Source organism: Peromyscus leucopus, chromosome 13 (assembly GCF_004664715.2).
Source record: "Peromyscus leucopus breed LL Stock chromosome 13, UCI_PerLeu_2.1, whole genome shotgun sequence".
NCBI lineage: Eukaryota > Metazoa > Chordata > Mammalia > Rodentia > Cricetidae > Peromyscus > Peromyscus leucopus.
Window position 1 is genome coordinate 6,351,615 of NC_051074.1, and position 25,933 is coordinate 6,377,547.

The 25,933-nt window shown below is 48.7% G+C and overlaps 1 protein-coding gene across 8 annotated transcripts in view; it reads left to right on the forward strand.

Annotated features, from left to right (window-relative positions):
• The window catches only part of Agap1 (ArfGAP with GTPase domain, ankyrin repeat and PH domain 1), a 461,561-nt gene that overhangs the window by 225,337 nt on the left and 210,291 nt on the right, over positions 1-25,933 (forward strand). The gene's annotated exons all lie outside the window — the stretch shown is intronic.

Sequence of the window (25,933 nt, forward strand, 5' to 3'; positions counted from 1 at the left end):
GAAGCCCCTGTCCTTGAACACTTGGTGCTGGGGCCATTGGACTCTTCTGCCCTCCGCGGGAATCCTGCGAGTGCTTAGAAATCGAGGAGGGCGAGCTGCATGCCTGCGACCTCCCTCGTGGCTGTACAGGTTGCCCATGTGCACGGGTCCCCTTGTTTACCTTGTCACAGGTAGCTGGCCACGTCACCGTCACAGGTGACTTTATTTCTCTCTTCCCCAATCAAAGGTTCCTCAAGAGCAGGGAATTGTTTTCTGGACGATAACTTCATTTCTTCAGGCTCTATCTAGTTCCAACTCCTCTTTTGTCCCGTCTGGGTACCCGGAGTGGATGGATTTAGAGAGTCCTGTTTCTTTTCTATTACTATTGGAGTAGAAATTAAAAAGCAAAGCAAGGAAAATAAAAGCCAGCGGCCCAGCTCAGCGGCCAGTGGGCTTGTCACGTATTAATTTTTCATGGCCGTGGCAAGTTGTACATACATAATCACTTGATTGCAGTGGGAGTTGGGGAGCTCCTACAGTGTCATTTGCATAAATCTTGTTAAGTCAATGGCAGTTAATGAAGTACAAATGAGCCCGGAGAAGGTGACATGCAAATCGTGGGTGGCAGATGGGAGGTCTGTTTGGGGGACGGCAGCTGTACTCGCTTTTCTTCTTTCTCTTTAGCGGTTTTTAATCTCTATATCTGAGTGCAGATACACAGCCCTAAGCCTCCTCCCCTCCCGTGGACTCCCAGCCAGGGCCCAACGCTCATGCTGAGAGTCAGGGACGGCAGGAGCATGCCTCACACACGCGTACACAGGAGCAGGCATGAGGTCACTTTAGCTCGTCAGACTCCCACACTTGAATTTGGATTCCGGTTGGCGGGGACAAACAAAAACAGGCCTGCGCAGTCATCTCCGAGATTCCAGACGTGAAAATACCGTTTCCGCTTAGCTGGCTTCTGTTTGGGGATCTTTTCTTCACTCTTCCTGCAGGCCAGCTGCAGGTAGATAGGCTCAGGGTCCCCTCCTGTTACCATACCCAGAGTGGCTTTGATGTTGAAATCAGGCCCCGGTGAAGACCCCACCTTGTCAGTGCAGGGTCCCCACAGGCCGGTCTCAGCTTTCCCTGGGGTGGCCTTGCTTGGGGGAGGTTTTGCAAAGCCCTGCAAAACACTGCTTCTGCCTTCTGCTTTTGGAAGCCCTGGGCTTGTTATTTGATTCATGATTTTGGTATTTTGAGAGGATTTAGACTTCACCACAGAACCCCAGGGAGGTGTGTGTAGAGAGCCTGAGCTCTGAAGAGGAGGGCGCCGAGTCCTCACTGCCCACATGATTTCATTCCTTGGGGTTTCTCCAAGCAGTTTCCAGTTCTTTGGATCTTCATCCTCCATCTTTACTATGGCTCAGAGGACACATTCCCTGCAATTGAGAAAGAACTTGTCTTGTGGACCTCAAGTCCAGGAGGCCGTTTACTCTCCCATCAGTGGTTACCCTCGTCCTAATATCATTGTACTGGCCCCTCCACCTTCCCGCTCTGCCCAGAAGGCTTGAGTGTTGGTATGCTGTGACCTGTCAGTACTGTGGGGGCATTAGTTACTTTTCTTACCACGGTGACAAAGTGTCCCCCAGAAGAACCCAAGGGAAGGAAGCGTTGTTGATTCTGGTCATAGCTCCAGGGTGTGGTCCATCATGGCAGCAGGAGTGTGGGGCAGCTGGTCACATTGTACCTTTAGCAAGCAAAGAGTGACCAAGGCTGGTACTCAGTTCTCTCCTTCCTTTTTTCTTACTTCTGGAATCCTGACCCATCAGATGATGTTGCCCACATTCAAGGGGGCTTTTCTTTTCAGTGGGATTACTCCCTAGAAATGCCCTCACAGACGCGCCCAGAGGTGTGTCTCCCGGGTGTCTCCAAATCCAGGCAGGTTGAGAGTGAGGATGAAGCAGCAGTCACGTACTGTCACAGGTTGTTATCTGTCACTGCATGGCAGAGTCTTGCAGCACCTCTGCACCGCTGGCCTTGTTACCTGCCGGTACAACGGGAAGATCATCTGGGAGAAGCGGTGTTTGGGGCATAGTATTTCAGTGCAGACAGCCCTAGGGGCTGAATAGCCAGCCTGGTTGCCTCCCTAGGGCGGGGGTGTGTCTAGGGCCATCTTCTGGGCCATCAGGGGAAGAGCTCCCCCTCTGGCCTCCATGAGAATCGCAGAGGGCAAGCAGATTCATTCAGAGGCAAGGGGGTCATGACTGGAGTGTGCCTGCGGCTGTTGCTAGAGTGGTCCTTTATAGATGTCGGGGTGTCCTCAGATTGAGAGATTTCTCAGCCAGGCTGCCACAGAGGGCACTTGACCAGTGAAGGGGCTGCCTGGCTGGCAGCTCCCTGCTCAAGGCTGCCAGGGTAAGGGAAGAGCCTGTTAGATGGTCTATCCCTGAGGGTTTGAATTATTCACAGAAAACATTTTATGAGTGTTTGGAATAAAGCCTTAGCAAAAGTTCAGCGCTAAACTCAAAACTCTTAATTTTTCAAGTCATACAAAAGGTTTCACTACAGCGTTTTCATTTTGTTGTGATTTCCCATTCTGTAATATTTAACAGCATGTACAGTATCTGGCATTGCCCACCCTGCTTAACTCCTATCCCCATGTGTCAGGGAGAAATGGTCCCTCTGATCTGTCTCAAAAACTTCTTATTTGGAAACAGCAACAGTGAGCCCCTGGGGTGTATGGCCTGGCTCTCAGACTGGACACCCCAAAAGATGGTTGGGGTGTCTGCAGTGTACTCTGCTATTTCCTCATTTGCAACCTTGGAAGAGTTCGGGGATCCACCTGAAATCTAATATTATTATCTAATATCGGAGTTGTGTTTGTAGACGGGTGTAAATGAACACGGTAAACACCGTTAGACGTACATCGGACCCCTCACCTATGATGCTGACTCCTGTCTCTCTCTCGGCCTGAAGCAGCAGCATCCCGGCCACAGTGCTCCTGCATGTGATCTGCAATGGAATGCCCCTGCCACGCTCAGCCGTGTTCACTCCTGACAGCAGATTCCCCTGGGGACCTGCTCCACTGAGAAGGGGACATCTAAAGAAGTCCTCAGTGGTGTCCGTCCTAAGCTTTTCAAGAAAGGCATCACACAGTGACAGTTTTATCAGGTCATAGCAAAAGTACATTTTCCTTTCCTCCATCTCAGGAAGAGAATTTATTTTTAACGGAGTCACTGATGGCCAAGTTTTAAAGTCAAGTACACCGTTTTCCCTTGATACCAGCACTGACAGCTATAATTAAATATACAGAAGCTTGGTGACATTTAAAATGGACATGGAAGAGCTTGGGAAATGTTTTCATAGGTTTCTTCATTTCCTTTGAAGTACCTAATACAAGAATTGTTTGTAGACTAGAGAAAATGGAAGCACTAAATACTTGCCGTCTTGGAATCCTCTCCCACTGCATCAGACCCTCACCTGCCCTACTGACTCCCATCTCTCTGCCTGTGGGGCAGCATTAGCATTGGCCCCGTGCTCCTGAGTGCAGTCTGGAGTGAGGGGCTGGCAGTGATGAGCTGAGTGGCCCCTGTGTGTGTGAGGGAGGCTTCTGATGTGTTAGGACATCATCCTGCTTTAGATCAGAGCCCTGCTTAAATTCTACCTGCCTGGGCCCCGCTGCAGATGAGCAATCTGCAGCTCTGAGAGACCAGGGTCGCAGCACTAACAAACAGAGGAGCCGGGACTCAGGCCTCCCAGCCCTATGGCATGCCTTCGGCAAGTCTTCCCAGCTGAATTTCCCATCTAATACTGTGCATTTCACAGTATACTCTCCTCAAGAGTGCCAGCGGCTACGTCTTGTTGTGTAGGACCTAGACGGGGACCAGATGAGGTCTTGCAGTGTTACTGTGGGCCCTGAGGAAAGTGATGTGTAAGTCAGGGTTGCAAGGTTGAGTCTGTAAACTGAGCATCCGTGTGCTCGATGATGCTGATGATTTTTTGAGCTTCCCTTATCTAGGCACATGGGGTCTTCTGGGGCTTCTCCCCTCTGAGGGTCACAGTCGATCCCAGAAAGGTGTACTTTACATCTGATGAGATGTGGTATCTTCCTTGTTCGTCTCCCAACACTTGGTTGAACACTGGGGTCTTCTTTCTGCTCCCCCTGTTTTGTGTACCCATGATGGAGTGCTGTCTCCACGGTGTCTGAAGAGCAAGGAGGAAGTGGATAGAAGGACGCGGTGATAGAGGTGAGGCTGGTGGTGGTGGAAGTAGTTGTGGCAATGGTGGAAGTGGTAGTGATGGTGGTGAAAATGGTATTACTGAGTTTGGTAATGATTGTGGTAGGGATGATAGTAATGGTGATGGATATGGTATTAGTGAAGATGTAGTAATGATGGTGGTAGAGGTGTGATGGTGGTGGAGGTGGTATTGATCAATGGTGGTTATGCAGATGGTGGTAGATGTGGTATTGACGATGGTTGTAGAGACAGTGGTGTAGGTGGTAAAGATCATGGTTATAGAGATGGTGGTAGAGGTGGTATTGATCATGGTTATAGAGGTGGTGGTAGAGGGGGTATTGATCATGATTGTAGAGGTGATATTGATGGTGGTTATTGATGATGGTTATAAAGGTGGTGGTGGAGGTGATATTGATCATAGTTATAGAGGTGGTGGTGGAGGTGATATTGATCATGGTTATAGAGGTGGTGGTGGAGGTGATATTGATCATGGTTATAGAGGTGGTGGTGGAGGTGGTATCGGTGGTGGTGATGGTGGTGGTGGTAGAGGTAGTGGAGGTGACAGTAGTGGTGATAAGCATGTAAGTTGATAATATGAACGTTTTTTCTTCCCTCAAATGAATTTTAACATTCTTCTAAAAGAATTGGTTAACATTTAAGAAGCTGTGCTATACATTGTTACACTTTAGAAACGGTATAATTTTTAACCCATCATCCTCTATATTTAACTCTGTTTCATGTATATAAGATGCTATATTTGGATTACACAAGTGGCCATTCTCCGTCTATTCTTCAAAGTATAAAAGCCTTTGTCAGTAGCCCAGAAATCTTCTCAGACAACTGGTTTCTTTCAGCCTTTTCTACTTCTTAGAACTCATTTGGAAAAATTGTCTCTAAATAAATGTCTTCATGCTCATCATTTTACTGAGGAATTTTTAAATGTTAAACCCACAGAGTTTTGTTGTTGTTGTTGTTTTTGTTTTTTAAGACAGGCTTTCTCTATGTAATAGCCATGGCAGGTCTGGAACTCACTCTGTAGACCAGGCTGGCCTCGAACTCACAGAGATCTGCCTGCCTCTGCCTCCTGAGTGCTGGGATTAAAGGTGTGCGCCACCATGCCCGGCAAACCTACAGGTTTTGATTACATTGCCTATGGCTTCATTACTAAATACCATACAGATATTCAGTCTCCACCAAACACTTTGTTCTATAGAAAGTTGTTTAAAGTTTGTAAGTATTGTGGCAGCTACATAAAAAATACACAAGCCAAGATGCTTCTGATACTGTTACCAGATTTTGGGGACTCCCATCTGGGTCACCAGATGATACTGAGGAAATCGGGGGTCCCCTCTTGGGGTTGTTAGTCTCATTAACAAAAGAACTTAAGAATAGATTCAAATGATATGTGAGGATATTTTTAAAACACCCCAGGGCAAGCAAGCTGTAAATCCCAGCAAATGCCCAGAGAAGAATGGAGGAAGGAAAAAAAAAAAAGCTATGCTGTTTGGGGTGGCATGGAGAACAGACATGGACAAGCCACCACATGGCGGAGAGGGGTGGTTTTGAGAAAACTAAGGAAGCACAGAGTGTTGGGGAAAGCGTGCTTACAGCAGGGGTGGAGAGAAGAGAAGGAGAAGTTACCATCTTTCCTAGTTATTCAGAAAAGCAGGCAGACTTGGGGCCACATGCCCCTATAAGCTTCTGCACTAGGGTGGGCATTCTGGGAAGGAAAAGTACAGTACCTCGTTGAAGGACTAATTATTCCCACCTATCTCTTTGGCATGGCTTAAGGTGAGCCTGCCTTCTTAGAAGTGGTCCCTTGGCTTCTGATTGGTCCCACCCACCTGGAATATTATGCCAGAGATATAGGCCAGAGATTCTATTCTCTTGACCAGTTTTCCTTAATGAGACGTTATTGATACTCCAACACTATCTCAAAGAATGACTTGGAAGAGAAGATAGTCTTGAGTAGGTGCCAGGGCCCTGTCTAAAGCAATGGAGATGTTAGCCATTGGGTAATGGTTTCCTACTTGGGTTTAACCACTAATCAGCAAACAAATCAGGAGAGTTGACATGTTAGGACTATGCAGCTCTGCTACTGAAGGCTTCTTGGAGGACAGCTTAGCAAAAATACCTTAGAAAGGGTATGCATGCTCCTCACCACCTGCACTTTCTAACAGTGCCCCGGTCTTTCTTGGCCATTCACAACCTTGAGCCTTTGTTAGGAACATTGCTCAGCCATCTTGGACCATCTGATGTCTCTTGAACAGCTCCTGGGTGTGGGCGTGAGTTTCTAGTGGGGAGGACACAGAGCACCTGCTCTTCGGTGTGTGCAGGAGGAAGGTCCTGGTTCAGCCGCTGTAGTCTGTGGCCCTGGGTGCCATCATTTGGAGAGGCAAGGATTGGCAGCTTTCTCAAAGGGAAGTCACTGTTGATTTCCCCTTTGGTGAAGGTAGTGGTGAGGACATTGAGTTGCTACTCGGACGCCGTGGCCATAGTCTGTAAAACTATTTTCATGAATTGTATTCAATCATAGATCAGTTTAACAGAAAATTATTTTCTTCTGAAAATTTCTCATGTCTAAGCCCTGTGTACCATGTATTTGTTTATGTGTGTGTGTGCGCACACATGCATTTATATGTGTATGTATGTGTGTTTTGTGTCTGTGTATAAGTGTGTGTGTGTAGGCAGAGCAGAGCTTATCTCCCAGCTCTTATACAAGGATATCAAGGGCGTTAGTACATAAACTACTATTTTTTTTTCCAATATCGATCAGAACTTTAAATTGAATTGCAACTGGAGTATTTCAGCGCTCGGTTGTTACAGTGGATTATTTGGGGGTTTTTTTTTGTTTGTTTTTTAAATTTTCAGTGATTTGCTATTTCCTGGGCTCATCCCATAGTGGAGGGCATGCTGGAGAGTCGTGTTATAGAGAATAGGCTAGGAGTAGAGAAGAGGCTAGGAGTAAAGAAGAGACCAGTAGGAAGGACCTTCCAGGTAGACTTGGAGGGAGTGGACTTTCAGAATGGTGGCCAGAGACTTGTACCTGGTGGACAGTTCTGCCCTTAGCCAAGGTTTCCTTTCGTTTGGAGCACTCACCCTGCAGATGTGGTTGGAGCGCCACTGTGGTACTGCCCTCCACTGAGGTCAAGCTGCTGAACACCTCCTCTAAGGGTCCTCACTAGCCAAATCGGCCCTGGGGTTTGTCATGTGATTTTTTTTTTTTTCCCATTGGAATTAAAAATTCTACTACTTAGGATTTAACTAATTTTTCTTAGGCAATACTCTCGGTGAATAAGAATGTATATGTATTTATATATACATTTATGAAGCATATTAGTTAAACTGATAGATGCTAATCAACACCAATATGATACATTAACCACAAGATCCCCTCCCACCCACCTTCATGTGCTGTCTTCCCATATTTTCCCACTTAACCCAGTGGCCTCCTTCTGAGTCAGTATCCTAGCTTGGTAAAATAGCTGCTTGTAAACCTGAGAAATTTTACATATAGGGAAACTGAGTCCCGGGAAGAATAGACTGACCCAAGCTCTCATAGGTGGCGGATTAGGACCCATCTTTACAGGAGCGTTTCCAGAGCTCTGTCCACGGTAAACACCATGGGCTGTTCTTTTTTTGTGTGTTCACCTGAAGACATACGTAAATAATGTTGCCGGTCACAAGCCAGATTTTGTTAGCATTGTAACTGGCTGTTCTCTTTAAACCTCATGCTGGCTGAAGAAGGGAATAAATAAGAACATGGCCCTTGAGAAGACCTGGTTCTCACAGCAGAGCCCAACCCACTTCTGTGTGTGTGTGTGTGTGTGTGTGTGTGTGTGTGTGTGTGTGTGTGTGTGTGTATTTATCTAGCAGGCTTCACAGTCCCCTCAGCAGCGCTGAAGCGACATTCATCCATTTAACAGATGCGAAAGCCAACAGCTTTAACAGATGAGAAGGCCAAATCTCACCTTGCAAGATTCCAGCCCAGTTTGCTTCCTCCCCAAACCCGCTACGCCACCCCACTGCAGCTTCACCAGTTACATTAACGCCCGCCCGCCCGCGGCACAGGATGGTACCCAGGACAGCTGTGGAAAAAGTCTCTGAGTAGAGCTTGTCAGGAGCAGTCTGGGTTGCGTGGCATCCGTGTTCCTGGGGATAGCTAGTCCCGGATACCTCCTTCCCGAAAGCAAGCCCTCTGAGTGTATCCAGCAGCCGGTGTTGGTAATTGGAGTAGCTGGAATTCGCTGTGGTTTTAATTAGCTGATTACTAGTTTTCTAAAATGTACTGTACTCACTGTGGGTCTTGCAAATTGGTAACCGGTAGCTACCAGCGTAATTAAATATTTCAGAGCACTTGGCTGCAGCAGCATTGAACTGTGAAGAAATAATGCTGTATAGCCAATCAAAAAGAGATACTTGTAAACTCATTTACAGCGGCAGTGTGTGTTAGGGCCATCACAGGGATGCTTATTGCAGGAGAAATTAAAGATACAATTTTGTGCTAAGAGGCAATATAGAGATTAGTTCCTGAATTACTTGTTAATTGATTTGGTAATCCCCTCGGGCCCGCATGCTCTTTCCCCCCCTTTTGTTGTTGCATTCAGTTAACAGTGACTATTCCCAGAGCAATAAAAATATTTTTCACACTTAGATTAGGTAATGCCCTTCCATCACACTGCCTCCTTTTATATTTGCAGCACCTGCCTCAACTGCAGTGTGCCTTTCCAGGTTGATTGTGGTTTTTTGTTCCCGCCACGGTGGCCAGTGCCTTGGTGAGACAGAATAATTCCTGCAGAAGGAGAGTGTGTTCTTATGTCTCACGTTACAGACCGCCCCCCCAACTCTACCCTAATGGAATCCCTCCTTTTTATCAACAGTAGGGAAGATTCCTTAGAATTAACTCATGCAACTCTTAACTGTTTGCAATTTGGCAAGACTAAACACAAGACCATTTGTAGGAAAGTGCACATTGCTCCTGGAAATGATTTCTGAAGACGATGAGGCCCGTTTACCTACACTGAAATTGAGCGTGCATAAAAGAAGCACCCAGGGACGGCTGGGCTGCTCAGAAATGGCTTCCTGTGCCCTGGTTGGTCCCTTTGCCTTCTTGCCTAAAGACTCAAAGGAAAGGACATTAAAATTAAGACTCATAGTGCTGCCTCTGTGTAAGACAGAACTGTTCTTTGGAGGAAGGCGTTCTTAGCATCTTGTGGGCTACTGCACTCGTGACCCAGTAAGCAATGTGGGAGACTGCCGGGAAATGTGATTCCATTGGTTTTAAACTATCCAGTTGTGTTTTCTCCTGCCCTGTGCCACCTGTGTGTGTAAATATCATTTTGCTTCACTCACCTATGGCACTCAGCATACTTCATCTTAGAACCTACTTTTCCAAGTAGAGACTATTTGTCCCCGTACTGGGGATTGAACCCAGGTCCTTATGCCTAGTAGACAAGCACTCTGTCATGGAGCTGCATGCATCTCGAGCCCAGATAATACTTCATTTTCAGTTAAGAACAACAGACAATATTCACATTTAACAATTTCTTTTTCTGTATAAGGCTGTAGCTGGGATTAATTAGTCCTTTATCAAGGCACACTTATTCCCTTATTCATCTGGTAGATATAGTTGCCCTTTGGTCAATATAAACAATAAAATTCAATACCTTCTCTGTGTTAGCTGGACTCATTGGATAGAGGTAGCGAGATGATAGCTTCACATAGCACCCAGCCCTCTGCTGAGAAACCCATTTGATGGGATATTGCTCACTAGTTAGTGTGGCCTGTTAAGGTCCTACAGTATACAGCGTCTGTCACTCAGATGCTGATACTTTGGTGTCCTTCATCAAGGAAAGGGGAGCTCTTCATCTTGAGTTTAGTTTTGTTACCTTATTCCATCCTTATTGTTCCACTTCCCCAGATGTTTTTAAATGTCATCATTTCCCACAGAACCAACTGTGCTGCACTTGCCAGAAGATGCTACATAGATACCTAGATTCGTCCCTTTGTTTTTACCAGATTTTAAAAGGTCAGGATTCAGACAGCATCCCCCAAAGCAGTGGCTTTATTATCTTCCTTCCTGGTTCCACTGACCCCGTACATTTGACCAATCTGCCTTCAGTTTTCAGATAACACAGCAGGAGCTCCACTTTCTAGAGAATTCAGCAGAAAGTCCCACTTCGACCTGAGGGATGCAAGAAGCAAGGGGCATGCACAGCCCTGGGCTCCTGATAACCAAGGCTTGCGCTTTTCCCAAATTGCAGAGGAAAGGAAATACATTGGCTTTCAGATTGGGAGGACACAATTGTAAACATCGGATGTTACAAATAGGACTTCCTTTTTCTCTAAGCAGCTCGTGTTTGAAGAGAATTTCTAGTATTTCCCAAGGGATCACAGACTGTTTTTCTTCAGGGGTTTCTGTGAATTTGGTTCTCCACCAAGACCCATCCTGTGCATGCTGGGGTTCAGGTCTTCGGCTGAGGGTCTGGTACAAGAGAAGGACGGGCAGGGCACCTCCAAGGTGATGGCTGTGTGTGCTTGGTATTTCTGCACTCTGATGACTATTTTTCCTAATACTTGTACTAATAATTTTTAATGGCTCACATTGAGTAGGTGACATTTTGATACATTAATGAACCTTATCAATGACTTTTAAAAGTTCTTAATGTGTGAGGGTACTTTGTCATGGTCCCTGAAAGGAGGAGAGAGGGCATGGACATGGATCCCTGCCTGCGTGTGCTCTGAGCTGTTTGTGATGGGTGTCTTACTGAATCATGTTCTGTGCCCTGAGATCCACTTCAAAGTTTATCACAAAGGAAGGACCAACTGATAAGAGCTTTCTGGAGGTCCTGAAAAGCAAACCTGACAGGGTTCCTGTGTGGCAGTGAACATTCTAGAAGGCCTATTACTCAGACCACTGAACAGCCTGCTGAAATGGCACCTTCATGCAGAAAGGTGGTCTGATGTAATTATTACAAACCTCCCAGAGGAAGGTGAGTGTGGATAGTGAGCTTGATTTTAGGTTCCTGGCCCCGGGGGTGGGGTGGGATAGGGGGGTGGGGGGGGGTGTTGTTGCTAGTTGTTCTCTGGCTTCTGGAAAACGTGTTTCTTGGGCACAGGTGACACTAGAGTTCCAAGAACAGGGAAGTGCTGGAGCAGGCTTGCTTGGACAACCAGCCCCCAAATCGTGACATGGAGACTTATTATTAATTATGAAAAAGACTTAATAATTATTCTCGGCCTTCGCTTAGGCTTGTTTCTAGCAAGCTTTTTTGTTTTTTAACTTAAATTAACCCATTTCTATTAATCTGTGTGCTGTCCGGAGGCTCATTTACCTCATCTGTGTGCTGTCCATCCTGCTTTCCTGCTTCCTCTGTGTCTGTCTCTCTGACCCCCAGCTGGCTGGTTTGCTGGCTCCCCTTTTCTCTCTGCCCTCCACCCCCACCTATTCCTCCCTCTGCCTAGCTATTGGCCGTTCAGCTTTTTATTAGTTCAGTCAGGTACCTTAGGCAGGCCAGGTGAAACAGCAACACATCTTTACATAGTTAAACAAATGCAGCATAAGCAAATGCAACACATTTACATAGCTTAACAGTTATCCTGCAACACAAACAAAGGCAACCCATCTTTACATAGTTAGACAAATAATCTATTTTACAGCAAAGCAAAAGCAGTAGCATCGAGTTGAATACCTTGATCTGAGCCATTGCACTCTAGTGGGGGGGGGTATGCCACCTCCTGGGGTGTACAGACCACAGGTCAAGAATCCAGTATTAATCCATTTGCTCACTAGTAATCCAAAATTCCCAGAGCAGCCCTCAGTAAGTACTTACTTGGGGAACCTCTGTTTCCACAACCACCTTAAGAAGATACGGATTAATGCCTTCCCTGGTAAAGTGATCTGGGAAGGTCAGCTGTGTCCTTGGAGCCACAAAGCTTGGAATGGGCAGTGCTGTAGCCCTCAAGATTTCAGTGGGGAGCCCGAGTTCTGTGTGTTCTGGAAGGTTTACAGAAAATGCTTAAGGTGTCTTAGGCCATGCCTAAGCTACATTCTGAGATAGGTGAGTTGACTTCTGCTGTCTCTGGTGTCCCTAGTTCCCACAGAGGGGAGGCTGCCTTTCTGCAGCACTTATACGCCCTTTTCAGTCTGAGAAGGTGAAAGTAAGGGGTCCCTTTTTCTTAGGACACATTTCCTGGACCCTGATTACCCCCCCCCCAAGTTCTGATCATCAGTGTTGAGGACCAGGTGTCATTACCTTACCACTGTGCTTCGTGCCCTACGCACAAGCTGATCAGTGGCTTCCTGCCCTATACACGGGCTGATCAGTGGCCAAGCGCTCTTGCATTCCTGGAGCCGTTCTGCAGCCAAATTCTGGATGGTTGGGGGTGAAAGGTACCACCAGATCTTTTATAGTGACAAGCCTTTGCCACAGTGGCTACTGGAATCCACGGAGGTCAGCCCAGCTGCCCTGGCCTTGCTTGGTGGTGAGGCACTTCATTTTCTGCAGCCATCGGGGGCATTCTGACCTCTCTCAGAGTCAGTCTATCTTCTGCTGTCCTGCATATGGCGGGCAGCACTGTCCCTTCAGTTTGCAAGGACAGATGTGTCTTCGGGATACAAGTTCCGTGGATCCTTAGCCAAGCTCAAGAATGAGAATACTGAGACTTCATGAGCTGCCGAGGGCTCCCTACTTCACACTGAGGCTTGATGGCAATTATATGTTGAAAATACCGAGTCAGAAATGCACTTAATGCCTCTAGCCGAAGAGTACCCTATACAGTACACAGCAGACGTGGGGTGGCTGCCACTGTGATCCTGGGTCCGATGGGGGCTGCACTTGCTGGTGTTGCCCAGTGTTTAAAGATAGATGGGACCACTGATCCTCATCCCTAGCCGAGGGAAAAAATGCCGACTTCAAAATTGAAAGTACTGACATGGATGAGGACTCTCTGACCACAGTGTCAGTCACGCCATTGATGGCCAGGGTTGATTGGCCTCACCTGGCCGTCTAGGTGGGCGTTTCCTTGCTCCTTCAACACTATATGTGTGTTCTTCCCCACTGCATGGTGGATTGAAGAGGACAATTGTTCCCTATATTAGAAGCCTCTTCTTTGGTCAAGTGCTTACCAATAACTGTGACCCCTGCTGGAAATTATACAAACAAGCTTCTCAAGGTATCATTCCTATTGATCATGTTTGTACTAGCATAGAGTTGAGTACCTTGATCTGAGCCATTGTAAGTTGGGGACCATCTACAAAGTCCATTGGAAGGCTGGTGGGATTAAAACAGAAGGAACCATGAGGAGTGATGGGTTAGGACCACAGAAGACTTGGACAAGGAAGAACTTGGCTGTCCATAGGGGTCTCCATGACAGCAGGTGGGCTGACTGCCTTTGGTGGGTCCATGTACTAATAAGTCAGTTCTATTTAAAGGGTCACTTAGGTGTTTACCAGGCTGAGGGTTTCTTTGCTCTGTGGTAATCTCCAAGAGCCTCCCTCCTCTTGCTGTCGTCACCAGTGGTCCTCCCACCCCCTGGGTCAGAGCAAGCCTGGCACAGGAAGGCTTGGAACTGATTGGTCTGCTGTGTCCTGTCAGAACACCGTTCTACTGGCCGTCTGGTAACACAGAAAGCTGCAGAGAAAGTCTGTCCTTTCCTGGGGACACAACAGGTTCTAAGGGGAAGAAGCTGTCGTGGACTCCAGAATCCAGTGTGGGATCCCAGGGGATCTGTGGGCTCGGAACTTTTTCTGAGACAAGTGATCATGGAGGATGCTGGCTTCTTGGGGCAAGCCCAGGAAGGTCCAGTCCCAGGTCTGTCATCATTGTCCTAGTGAGGACTCCCAGACATGCCTCGTGGTGGGAAGATGCAGAGACTATTTCCACAGGACGCCCATTGCTAGGGTCCTCACTTGAGTTTCCATTTTATACAAATTGTGCTCACAGAAGACACACCATTGTGCAGACTCCATGCTTCACAGGAGGGCTTCATTCCCAGTGTTGTGCATTCTACAGGTTTGGGCAATATATACTAATACACTAGCACTGTATTATCATTCCAAGTAACTACAGTGTGTGCCTTCAAGGTTCTGGAATCTTCCTACCTATTTGTTCCTCCTTCCCCATTTCCAGGCACCACTGACCATTTTACTATCTGCATAATGGTGCCTTTTGCAAGGTGTAAACCATATAGTTAGAATCTTGTAGCAGCCTTTTAAAATGATGTGGTAGTTGCTTTCATTTTCAACTGAGACACCCTGAATTCACCTGGGAAGAGTTTCAGTGAGGGATCGTAGTCATTGGGTTGAACTGTGGGCATGTCTATGAGGTGTCTTAAGACACCTGATGTGGGAAGACTCCGCCCACTGTGGATGGCACCATTCCCTAGGCAGGCAGTTCTGAACTTTGTCAGAGTGAAAACATGGAGCTGAAGGCACACACATAAGCAAGCAAGCATGAATGCATGTTATTTCTCTCTGCTCTTGACTGGGTGTCTCATGAGTAGCTGCTGGAAGCTCCTGTCTTGACTTCCCCACAGTGATGGACTGTAACCTGGAATTGTGAGCTGGAATAAACCCATTTCTCTCCTGAGAGTTGCTTTTTGTCGGCATTTTTATCATGGCTTCAGAAATGAAACTAGGGGTCATGGCATTCACTCACATTTAGAGGATCTGTCAACTTTTCCCATGATTGGAGAGTTCATTGCCTTTTCTTCTTAGTACTTAGTAATGTGCTGCTGTCAGAGTCTGCCGCAGGGGTCTGGATGCACCTCTTAGAAAGGCCTTTTGAGTTCTGCCAAGTTTGGACAGTGATGGTTAAGGCTGTCACCAGCATTTGTGTCCAAGGGTTTTTTATGGACCTACATTCTCAACACATTTGTGCAAATACCAAGGAACATGATTGCCAGGTTGTATGGGAAGAACTTTTAGTTTCATAAGAAACTGTCAGACTGTTTCCGAAGTGGCTGCACTGTCCTGCATTTTCATCCCCAAGGGCACAGACTTCCTGCTGTCCCAGGTGCGCCTCAGCACTTCCTGTTGTCGGTTGCAGACCTCGGCATTTCCATCACTTTTATAGCCGGATCTCCTTAGGTTAGCAGTCTCTAGGGCGTTGCATGCCGCGGCCTGCTCCCCCCTCCCCTCCTTGCATTCTCTTTGGTGGGCCCTCTGTTCCAGTCTGCTGCCCATTTGGGGCTTCAGTTCTTCATGTTGTCGCTGATTCTCGGTGTCCACAGTGTGCTTCGGGTGGTGTGCCCCCGTGGTGTGTGTCGTTTGTGAACACATTGTCCTCACTAGTGTCCTTCCGTGGATCTGTTGATGTGTGCTTTCGTTCTGATCTCAGGCTTGTTGAGTTTCGGCTGTAATATTATATTGGCATTTTCCTTACTGTTGAGTGGAATCAATGTCAGCCATTTTTAGTGTTTTAAAACCTGATGAGTGAATGCTTCCTCAACTCTGGATGGTTCAATTGGCTAGGACATCAGGATGGGTGACACATGTTAGAAGTTACATGTTGAGGATGTTCAAAGTTAATTCCAGTTTATAAGCATTCAGGACTGTGCAACGTTCTCGTGCAGAATCATGCTCACCTGTCCTGTCCCTGTTACTGACCTCAGTAACAGAGGTTACTGGCTTCTGTTTTTGCTGGCTGGAGTGACCGTGTGCAGACCAGGCTCTCTGCTGAGCCTGGGGGAGGGGCACAGCCTGTGGACAGGAAGGCAGGTGGACATCAGCAAAACATACCATGGGTGAGTGGGTATTGTGAGCAGGGAGAGAAGAAAAGATGCTAGGAGACGGTATCTGTCCCCCTCCTTCCTGGGCATAGGGCAGGTGATACCTACTTCACGGCAGTAATACTCCCTCTAACCCTATAATTCAGCCAGGGTCAGGGACTTGGCGCCGAGATGGCGTGGAGCAGTTGATGGGCAAGATGGGTCACAGGAATGGCTGGGCAGCCTCATAGTGGGTGGCTTCGGCATAGTTGCTGGCAGCGTGGGGTCAGCAAGGCTCTGAGTACAGAGGGTACTCAAGGCTCTGAGTACAGAGGGTACTCAAGGCTTCTGAGTACAGAGGTAACCAGTGTATCAGCACTGAGGGGACACTAAAGGGTCTGTCCATTCTCCCTCAAACCCAGATCCTCCTCAGAGCACTTCCTGCTGCCACCCAGGCTGGTCCCCCATCCTCTGGCTTCTACATAGGCATGCAGTCTTGGCTCCTGAAACAATAGTGTCTATCTAAATGTGCTTTGCAGGTGGGACCATGCAGCGGGGTACACTAGTTACATCCCATGCCCATTTCTGCCCTTCTAGAGGCACCTCTAGTACAGTGTACCCTGTCCTCACTCATTTGTCCTGCTTTATTAGTGTAAGTGCTACTCACAGCCTCTGGTGGATTGTCCGACCTGCTTATTGTCTGGGGATCATAGTCTGAAAGTCCTTGTGGTCGTTAACTCTGGCTTTACTCCTATGCACCAGCTCTCCTTCCAGCTTGAGTTGGTCTGGTTGAGTGTGGTGTTGAGCCTGAGGGTTAAATCCACCCTCACAGTGACTTCGGTCAGCTAGGCCAGCTGGAATTGCTGCAGACAGTTGGGTTCCCATCTTAGAGCACTGTGCGAGGAAGGTCCGTCTCGGGTCTTCTTCACTCACACACACAGGTAAGAGCCGTTTCATCCTATCTAGTATCTGGTTCAAGATTTTAGTTCCTAAGGACAAAACGCAGGGGTAGATTGTCACCCTGGGTATTCTCATGCACCTCCCTGTTCTCCACTCAGCATTCTCCAGCCTGCACAGCAACTGCCTGCCTCCCTGGGCCGTGTGTAAAACGGCAAAGCTGCCTAACCTTGCTGGATATACCAAGTCTCAGTGTGTCAGGAGGGCAGAGTCCTCCCATTCTCTGCAGCCCAAGTCGTAATTATAACTCCTAATTCACACATTCAAGCCTGCCTTGAGAAAATATTTTATCTGGAATGTCATATTTGGGGCACCTTACGCTGGAGTTCGCATCCATTTTTGTCAATTATTCATTTAGCAGACTATTATGAAGGAGGTCCCCATGAGAGGGTAGGAAAATATCATTTAAATAAAAGGTCATCCAAGGAGGAGAGGCTCTGAAATGAGACAGGCAGCTGGAGAGACAGCCAGTGTGGCAGGAAGCCTCTCACCTCCTGGGACCCTGTGCAGAGAATAGGCTCCACCGCCAGTGCCGGGGACACAGCTCCGGGCCTCGGGGACAGCGCAGCCCCTCTTAGAACTCTGAGCGAGCGGAACGGACTCCGTTGGGGGAAATGCCAGGCTCATCCCTGTGTCATCACGAGGGCATCCAATTCATGAACTGCAGTAGACAGTAGTGACTTTCAGGAATTAGGACGACTACCTGTCACCTTGTGCTCCCCTGCGTCGGTCGGCTGCACACACACACACACCCCTTCCTTCCCGCTCGCTTCTCCGCCCTCGCCCGCCACACAGCGGCCCCCAGGTGGACCGCGGGCCCTCCAGCACGCTCTCCTCTGGGTAGTACTCCCACGGAGGGGGCCATGGGTGCCGACTTACCTTTCTCTTCACAGTGACGAAAATCTCAGATGAAAAGACCTGAAGGAGGATAAGGGGGTCTATTCTGGCTTACAGTCTGGGGGTACAGTCTGTTAAGGAAGAGACGCCTCGGCTTCAAGAGCTCGAGGCTGCTCATGCTGTGTCCCTAGTCAGGAAGCACAGAGAGGTGTGAACGTGGCTCACTTGACTTTCTTCTTTGTATTCAGCCCAGGACCACAGCACATGGGCTGGTGCCCACCGTTGGGCGTCTGCCCACTTGAGTTAACACCATCTAGAAAACCCCTCACAGGAACCTGCGCGGAGGCCCAGCAGGTGAAGGCACTTGACTTTGCAAGCACGCCTTGAGTCCCTGGAACCTACAGAAAGACAGAGCGAGCCAGTGCCCCCGAGCTGTCCTCTGACCTCCAGTGTGTATTGTGGCAGTTACAGCCACCCGCACATCCATCCATCCCGTACACAGTGATAGTCATACATTGGTTTTTAAAAAGTACCGCCCTCACAGACCTTCTCCAAGAGTAAATCTCATTGACAACATTAACCCTCACAGGGAGCCTCCAGAAAATGTGACAAGGATCTGGTCACAACTGATGTGGACCTTTCAACGGTTCCCACTGCCTGCCCTAAAGTGTCCTGACCCCTTCGGAGGCCCAGAGCCCTGGTTGGAGTCTCACCCCCCTCCAGCACGCCCTGCAAGCTCCCATATACCCCATCACGTTTCCTGGTGTGCAGACACTAACACGCCTGTGGTAGCTCCCATGGGTTGGTTTCTCGGCTTGCAGAAACCTCCGATTATCTTCATCCACCCATTCCCTGTCTTGTAAACTTGTCGCTTTTGAAGATGTTCTTCCTAGCTCTCTCTGTTTTGAAACCTTTCTGGTTTACCTCAGGCAAGAGCGTCTCCCACCCATGGCTGCTTCTTAGCACCTTACCCATTGTCAGCCCAGGTGCTGTTTCCAGGGGGACGGCTCCCCTGGGCTCTCCTGAGACAGTGGTTTCCAGAGGACTCGCCCCGTGTTGACAAGTGCCGCACACTGCAGAAGGGAGCGCGCCTCCGTTGCAGAGCGCTCACATCGCGTTAAATGCCGTTCATGCCGTGTGTTAATCAGCCTGTGTAGATGAAGGTGGGAAGTAATGGAGCCTCTGCTGCCTCTCAGTGAGGCGAGGAAGGCGCTGGGGAACAGCTCACCACCACTGGCTGGAGTGACTCGGCTGTCACCGCGATTATTAATACGTTGTAAAGACATTTTGGGGATTCCGCCATATTTTGTATGGTTGCCAAAAAAATGTTGACAGTCGTATTGTGGTTAATAAATTCATTTAGATTTATAAGCATTGTTTACAGAACCTGTTCGCCTGCTGAATCTCCGGCAGCATCTGTTCCTTCTTACTAATTAACTGCTAATTACGAATGAGCTTTGTGTGTTTGTCAGTACAACTGGCTCATGCATTTTGTAAGGAACATTAACAAATTGATTTACATAGCAGCAAAGCAATCAGAAGAGTAAACTAAACAGCAAGCATCTAAAGCCCTTTAGCCGGTTTCTGAATGAAGCAAACTTTTGACACTGTAAATATTGTTCCACGTTTTCCGTTACCTTAATTCTTCAGTAAAGGCGCAGTGGTCGAGAGCAGCCTAGACTGATCACTGGTCAGATAGAGAGGTGCAGCAGGTAACCCCGAGCCCCGGCAGGTCGGCCTCATGAAACCAGTCAGGAAGCCAGCAGGATACAGCCTCCAACACACAGCAGGAGACAACCTCCAACACAGGGTCCTGTGGGAAGCAGTCCCAGTTCCTAAGGAAAACCTCTTTCCGAGAGAGCACAGCAGCAGCATGTCGGGCCACTTTCTGTCACTGGAGTTCTGGTGTGCATTTAATGCCAAGTGAATGTCTAAGCCTGCATGCTACAAGCCCTTGCCCGGAAATATGAGCTCTCGCTTCTGGCACCCTGGCTCCTCTGGGACTCTGCTGGTGTGGAGCTTTGCCCTTAAGGACAAATCTTACCCCAAACTCATCAGATGGAGGATTTCAGATGATCTGGCCTCACCTGTCCACCCTCTTTGAGACCAAGAGGAGAAGACCAAAGCAGACCCTCCTCACACAGTGCTGTTTGCATCCAGCAGCCCCAAGCGTCTAGCCTCCGCTGCAGCTAGAGCCCTCCTCTGAGCTAGCACAGAGCAAGAGAGAATATAACCCATACGCATGCATGGAGGGAGCTGGTGGATGCCTCAGGCCTGGCTGATTCTCGGACAGCAGGCAGGCCAGAAGGGAGCAAAAGAATTCGAGAATGGCTCAAGTTCAGTATGCTGAAGAACAGTTGAACTCAGCAAAGCAGGGTCTCTCAGAGGTGAGACTCTTATCAAAAGGTCAAAACACATGGCGTTGGCATGAGCCTTGACCCTAGAGTTGCTTGGAAGGTCAAGGGTGCTGAGTATAAAGACCATTCGGAGCTTTGGAATGAGGTTCGTAGCTGTGACCCTCTCACAGACCATCAGAGCTCATAGGGAAATGGTGATAGATGGGCCTTCATCTCTAGGTTTGGCTGATGGAAGAAGATAATCCATGACACGTGACTCAGGTGGCACACCAATAGCTCTGCCTCTGTACTTAGGTAGCAGCCGCTATGAGTTAGTACCGTATTTCACCTTTACAGATCCTGGTGACCGTGCACGGGGATGCCTCCTTTCTCCTCAGTAAATTTACTCTTCTTAATCCCAGGTAAATTTGAAAACATTGAGCACACATGACGTCGTATGCCACAGAAAGTAACACAAAGGAAGTATGTGTGTGGGGGGATGCTTAATTGACAGCTGAACCATCTGATGAGTGTAATTAATGGGAGTGTTGATTGAAAACAGGCTGGTCTTGTAAATATTTGCATTCAGGATATTTTCAAGTCATGTACCAGAACATTCCATGCAACAGGATGGCTGGAAGCCACATTCTCTGAAGTACCTATTCCTCCCCTCCCCAGGAGAAAGTAGTTGGAAAATTTAGTGAAATTGGCTTGCTACCCAACCTCAGACCCACGAAGCCTGCTTTTTCTGGTGTGAGTGCTGGCTGCCTTCCTCTAAGTGCAAAGGGGGAACAGATTTGAGACAGATTCTGTCAGGCCTCTAAGAACCTACAACCTGGGAGGAAGGTCGGGACTCAGGCTCCGAAGCTGTGGCCTAGGTCGGGCCCTGCAAGAGGTGCCCAGGGGCGCCGAAGGGGCCAGTCACTCCAGTGCTGTGTGCATGTCCTCCATCCCCAGGATGGGCCGTTTTCATAGATGACGTGTAGGAAGCCTCAGCTTCCCTTTCAGATCCTGACTGATTCAAGGTTAAGCCCGAGTTAGAAGCAAACGCTTTTAATTTGGGGCACTAGGTGACAGTCTGTTTTCTAAAATTCTGGTTTAAACGTTGCCCCTTAGGGATTTACTTTGAAACATGAAGCCTTTTTTTTTTTTCTTCAGCCAACTGGGATGAATGTGTAATTTACTCAAGAGACACTTGTAGGTGTTTTCATATTTAAAATCAACCGTGTTGTATATTTACTACGAGAAATCTAAATGTCAGAAGTCTCGCCAGTGGTGTTCCTGTTCCCAGGAGCCCAGTCTGTGTTTCCTTGGAAGCATTTTTTTTTTTTATGGAAACAAGCTTAAAAATAACAGCATATGTTTGAAATAAAATGTTTGTACTTCTCCATGTAAACATTTCCCAGGGGATGCAAAGCCTCGGTTCCGCAGTTTGCAGCCTTGAGGTGTGTGTGCATACATATAAGACAGGCACCACTCGGGGATTTTCCATCCTGGGGAGTGGCTGGGGTTCCTCTCATGATCCTCAAGGATGATGACAGCCCCTGAGCTAGAGAACTAGAGAAGCCAGACCCGGGTTCTGTGAGTGGTTCCTAGAGCGTTGACAACCCCGTGAGACCTCTGTTGAATCGTTGCCTCCTGGAGAATCTCCGCTCAGGGTGCTGAGACCCCTTGCTCAGAGTGCCGTCTCCCGTTAGGAGGTGAATCTACCACACTCACAGACACACAAGAAGCTCTGCTCCAAGGGCAGCTGAGGTGGGGTAATCGGTGAAGGTGCTTGCTACCCAACCTGACGACCCGAGTTTGATTCACAGAAGCCATGTAGTGGAGGGGGAGAACCAGTTCTCAAAAATTGTCCTTTGACCTCTACATATACACTGTCATGCTTGACTACACACGCACACGCACAGAGAGAGAGAGAGACAGAGAGAGAGACAGAGAGAGTTCTAGCTTTGAGCCTGGCTTTTCCCGTGAGAACTCGGCTCCAAGTCTGCACCCCGAAAGAACCCTGCTCTAAGTCTCTCTCCCCCATACAGACCTATGCTCCAGTGTACCCCCTCCAGTGAGAACCCCTGCTCTTTCTTGGTCTACCTCCCCACGAGAGCCCCTTCTCCAGATAAACATTTTATCAGGGGCTGCTGCTGCCTCCTTTTCCAGGAGTTTTAAGGAAGGGAGCGGTCTCTGCCATTTTGCATGTGAAGTGGCTCCTTATTTTCAGATTATTATCATTGAAAGACATTTCTGTAGCTTGATTTCAACCCAGAAATAGATGTCACCAACACAGGGTGAGAGAAAGTTAGAAAGAATTATGAACTTCTCCTGAAATGAGAAAGTCAGTGAAGGGAGGCAACATAACCAGAAAAGGGGAAAATTAAAATCTGAAATAATTTATGGGCAAAATAATTCTCCAGCTAAGAGTGTATTAGCTTCGTATTCAAAACATTTGAGAAGAGTGTTTGTAATCAGCCCATATTGTGATTGGGGCAGTTCAAGGCCTGCCCGAAGCCTAGCTGGGCCGTCAGGACAGTGAACAGGGGCTGTCCAGCAGCAGTCTAGTGGACTTGATCACTGCGGTAACTGTTTAGAAGACAAGACTGAGAAGCTCTGGATGGGGACAGGTGGAGACAGGAGAGTCCCTGGGGTACTGCATGTCCTTTTCACGGTGCTGCAGAACCGGGTGGGAACTGTCATTCCCTAGCCTGTCTTCTTGCTTGGTCTCCTTGCCATGGAGGCTGGGCTAGCGGGGCAGGATCCCATGGGGGGAGCAGCACCCCAGGGAGAGATCGAGAAGCCTGTTCAATCAGGGCGCTACATGGCATGAAGCAGACACCGGGGCAAGGATGTGGGCCAGTGAAGAAGCACCACAGAGGCCGGGGAGGGGAGATGGCTCCATCAGTCAGGTGCCAGCTCTGCGAGCATGAGGGACCTGAGTCCCATCCCCAGTATCCACAATAGAAAGCTGGGTGCAGTGGTACCCTCCTGTGATCCAGTACTAAAGAGATGGAGACAGGAGCATCCCTAAGCAGTGGTGCCCTCCTGTGATCCAGCACTAGAGAGATGGACAGCATCCCTAAGCAGTGGTACCCTCCTGTGATCCAGCACTAGAGAGATGGAGACAGGAGCATCCCTAAGCAGTGGTGCCCTCCTGTGATCCAGCACTAGAGAGATGGAGGCAGGAGCATCCCTAAGCAGTGGTGCCCTCCTGTGATCCAGCACTAGAGAGATGGAGACAGGAGCATCCCTAAGGCTCACTAGCCAGTTAGTTACTGTAGCTGAGCTGGGAAACGCCAGGTTCAGGGAAAGGCCCTGTCTAAAAAGCAGTCAGCTTGACTGGACCAGAGAGTTGGCTCAGACAGTATAGTGCTGGTCACACAAGTCTGATGGACCTGGGTTTGATCCCTGAAACCCATGTAAAGGGAGAAAACTGTCTCTACCATGTTGACCTCTGACTTCCGCATACGAGATGTACATGTGCACATACACCAGCACACACAAGTGAACACAAACACATACACATGCAGTCAAGGATAGGAAATTGGAAACCCCTGTCTAGGTAAGCAGGAGAAATTGAGAGGGGGGGAAGGGCGGGAGAGAGGTGTCCAACAGGAAAGAGACTGAAAGCATCTACTCATTGTGTCGCTAGAGCCGTGGAGAGGAAGTAGGTGGCAGGCTGTGGAAGACAGGACGACGATACTGAGAAACCCAGCCCTAATTAAAAAAAGGGGAGGGGGGAACAGGACCAGGAGGTACTAGTTAACACGTGATCGGTGGTGAGTGGGACACATTTAGTTTAAGATTAGTAACTAGCTTGTCATTTAGCGATTTGTAAGAAGTCCCAGCACCCATCAAGGACACTCTGCATGTCATGCATTCTTTGATTGCCACCAGGGTCTGGTTCCTCCCAGACACTGCTTGGGTTTTGCCACCTTCTGACAAAGAATAAAAGATGTAAGTGTAGATCCGATCCCTTCCTGGGGTCCCGCCTGAGTATCATCTCTTCTGTTCGCCTGAAGCCTCGGTACCCTCTGCTCTCTCCCCTCCTTGCCAGCTCCCCAGGCAGGGGTTTTGAGCATTAACATAAGAGTTTGCACACTGAAATCTCATGGCCACACCCACCCTGGTGCTTGGCTCACCTCGGTGCTTGGCTCACTGTCTGCTGATGTGAGGTGTCACTTACATGGAAGACCTCTCGCCTTGTCATTGGAAACACTGCGGTTCCCTCTCTCCCATTTCTTAGTTTCAGAGTCTAGCCCAAGTATTCAAGAGTACCAAGGTCGCGAACAGCTTATGATCCGCTGTTGCTGCAGCAGATGGCTTGGTCTGAGTGATCGCTGAGATCGGGCGCTCCCCGCCAAGACTCTGGTGGTGGAATCTAGGGAGCCATAAGTAGCTTGGGGGAAGTGATCAGCAAGAAATTCAACAATACCTTCAAATAAGCTTAGCAGACCCTGTGACCTGGTCACCCCTGAAATCTCAGCTATTTCCCATCATCCTGTAGTTCTGTTGTAGCTGGTGGCCTTTATCATTTGGAGGTCTGATAGGTATTAAATCCACCTGAGTATCTCAGCAGGTCCTAATAAAGAAGACTCAGTTCCTCTCTGTAGCAGTTTTTATATTTTAAGGAGTGGATCTCAATGTAGCTGGTTCTTTTGTAATCCATTGACTTTCAAGACATCACCATGAATCACGTTCTTCTGGGTAGAACCAAGAAAGAACACACACGTTTAGCCTCCCCGTGGGCTGGCTTCCTGGTCAGTCACTTCTATAAACTGAACACATTTTCATGCACTGATAAAATACTAACTAAAGTCAAGGATACCGATGCTAAAACGAAACGGAAATCGTGTGGCCCTGGTGCCACTCCTGGTTCCTCACTGCAGCATCCGTCAAGTCCAAGTGCCTTGCTGGGCTTCCGTGACACCAGCTCAGTGCTTCCCCGCTACCCGTGTTCCCAACCCGCCTCCACCCCTTCCCTGTGGGAAGGCAGGCTTGGGAAGATGAGCTGGAGTTGCTTACCCTGCCCTTCTGAACCCCTTTCCTGCTGGAAGGTTCCTTTTCTGTCCTTGCTGGCCTGCACCGCCCCCCCCCCCATGCTTGCCGTTTTTGTGCCAGGACACAGGTGAGAGCTCTGCCCCATGCCGGCCCCAGCAACTCGGTACCCTCTGCCGTCAGAGAACCCAGCTTGCATTGCAGAACTGGACTTTCCTGGGTTGGTGGGTGACATCTTGCTTTCACAAAGGTGCTGTGGCATCATGCTGCAGCCCTCTGAGCTCTGCCGCTGAGAACGTGGGGCACCCTCTAGGTCCCTGAAGCGTTCCACGCGCTGCTGCGCTGCTCTTCTGTCTGCTCCCTCCAGCTTGGCTGCATACCTGGGGAGCTCCTCTCTGCCTGCCCTAAGTCAGAAGCCTCTTTTCAGACCCGCACCTCTTAGAGCCACTGGGGATTGTCATCTAGGAAGTGAGGTCCCTTCGGGGCGCCGAGCCGGGCCATGTCCACAGGCAGCATTGGGACAACACGGAGACTTCCTGCCGCCTTTCCTTATCCCTTGTTCCCACAACTGTACTGACCCAGGGTCATTTCCCAGGCCCCCCTCTGGTGGGAGCTGCTGAAGGGACAGCCTTGTGTGAGGCACAGCCTTGAGCTGGATAGGTCAGAAGTATACAAGGCCTGGCTCTTCAGCCTTTGCCCGCTGCTCTGGCTGAGCTCCTAGAACTTGACCATGGGCCACCAGTGACAACTTAGCTTTGACGTGGCCTCTTGTGTCCACTCTCTTTACTGTCGTGTGGCGAGAGATCGTGTACCCCAGTAAAGCTTTCCTGGGGATCAGAGGACAGAGCCAGCTGCTAGATTAGACACAGAGGCCAGACAGTGGTGGCACACACCCTTAATCCTATT